At 41.6% G+C, this 1,716-nt stretch overlaps 1 long non-coding RNA gene across 1 annotated transcript in view; it reads left to right on the plus strand.

Moving 5' to 3' along the window:
- Positions 1–1,716, plus strand: part of LOC101851582 — an 8,423-nt gene that overhangs the window by 6,272 nt on the left and 435 nt on the right. The window contains exon 2 of the long non-coding RNA XR_004858651.1: positions 80–281. This is a non-coding gene — a long non-coding RNA (uncharacterized LOC101851582). The remainder of the gene's footprint in view (positions 1–79; positions 282–1,716) is intronic.

Here is a 1,716-nt window from a genome sequence, read left to right on the forward strand (position 1 = left end):
AGACATTTAAAAAATCTATTTATCTATTTATTTATTTATTCATGTATTTATTTATGTATTTATTTGTCTATTTTTGAAGATGATGATAGCCGTGATGACCGCTCTGACGTCACTATAAACCTGTCTGAGGAGGATCCTGTGTCCAGGCTGGAGGACTGACGTCATCAGCTGCCCGGTCCGTGACGACAGAGAGAGTGTGTGGAGGGGGCGGGGCCGGGAGGGTCGGAAGGGGCGTGGCCCCATCAGGCCAGCCTCCAGCACAGACAGACACGCCCTGGCCTGTAAGTCACAGGGAAAAGTCACCGAGGTGGGCGCGGGCCGGGGGAATACTACACTCCTGGTTAACCCTATCCGTACACCCTGGGGTCATTTTGTACCCCCGAGGTTGTATTCTTCACATTTTTAGAATACTTCTAGAACGAAGATCTCTTTGAAACTTTCAATATTTCTCCCAAAAAAAAAAATATTTTGACAGACTGCTATGCAAAGCGTACGGATCGGATTAACGACCAAATTACACGTAGGCCTACCTCTTTGGAAAGTGGTGACACAGAGTTCCCCACGTCGTATGGATACGATAGTAAAACACGGCGGCGTACGGATAGGGTTAAGGAGGAGATAGTTGAAGGAAAGAAAGACGCTCAAACCAAACCTAAAACAACACTGAAGAAATGAAACTAAGGCTCAAATCAAATCAAATCAAACCAAAGAGAAAACTATAAAAAAAAGAAAAGAAAATAACTCAAATTATGTAAACCGAATATAGTTTAAAAAACAAGATGTTCAAATCAAATAAAAGAGAAAACTTGAGAAAAAAAATGTCACTGAAAGCTACCATTATTGAAAAAAAAGGCGACCCTAACTGCCCTAAGCCTACCATTATTGCCTAGAAATAGTAACACTCGGACATGTATTATCAGTGTCTAGAAATACCATCATTCAGACCTACTATTTTCGTTAGGAAATAGTGACCCTTAGATCTGTTATTGTCAGGAAATAAAGACATTGTAGATCCCCTATCAGGATTTTATCATCACCTCTACCGTTACTGTCAGGAGGTAGCAAAACTGAGACGCACCAGTATTGTCAGGAAATAGCAGCACTCATAGCCACCATGGTTGTCAGCAAATAGAGACACTAGAAACTTTCGTTACTTAGAGAAAATATCGGTACTGGGACAAAGTTGTTGTTAGGAAATGCTAACACTCACACCTACCATTATTTTCAGTAAGCAGTGGCACTTAGGTCTATCGTAACTAAGAAAATAATAGTGTCTTTGGAACAGACATGCTGTTATATTCGGGAAATACCAACACTCAAACCAAACATTTCATCAGGAAATACCAGTTAAACACTCACACCAAACATTTTATGACGAAATACCAACACACTCACACCAAACATTTTATCAGGAAATACCAACACACTCAGACCAAACATTTTATCAGGAAATACCAACACTGAGACTAAACACTCAGACCTAGCATTTTCATCAGGAAATTACAAGTTTCAGACCTACCATGATGATCAGCAAACAGCAGCCCTGTGGGTATGTGTCTTGTCTACGGGTTACGTTTTTGGTGGAGGCTGACCGTGGTCACTAAGAAATCACGAGTCCACGAGTCCACTAGTCCAACGTTCTTTCTTCTCTGTGTGAGTGTAGGTTGATGGGGTAGCAGCTGTGCTCACACTCATGAAGAAGGGTTGGTGTGGGGG

Source organism: Aplysia californica, unplaced genomic scaffold (assembly GCF_000002075.1).
Source record: "Aplysia californica isolate F4 #8 unplaced genomic scaffold, AplCal3.0 scaffold00250, whole genome shotgun sequence".
Lineage (NCBI taxonomy): Eukaryota > Metazoa > Mollusca > Gastropoda > Aplysiida > Aplysiidae > Aplysia > Aplysia californica.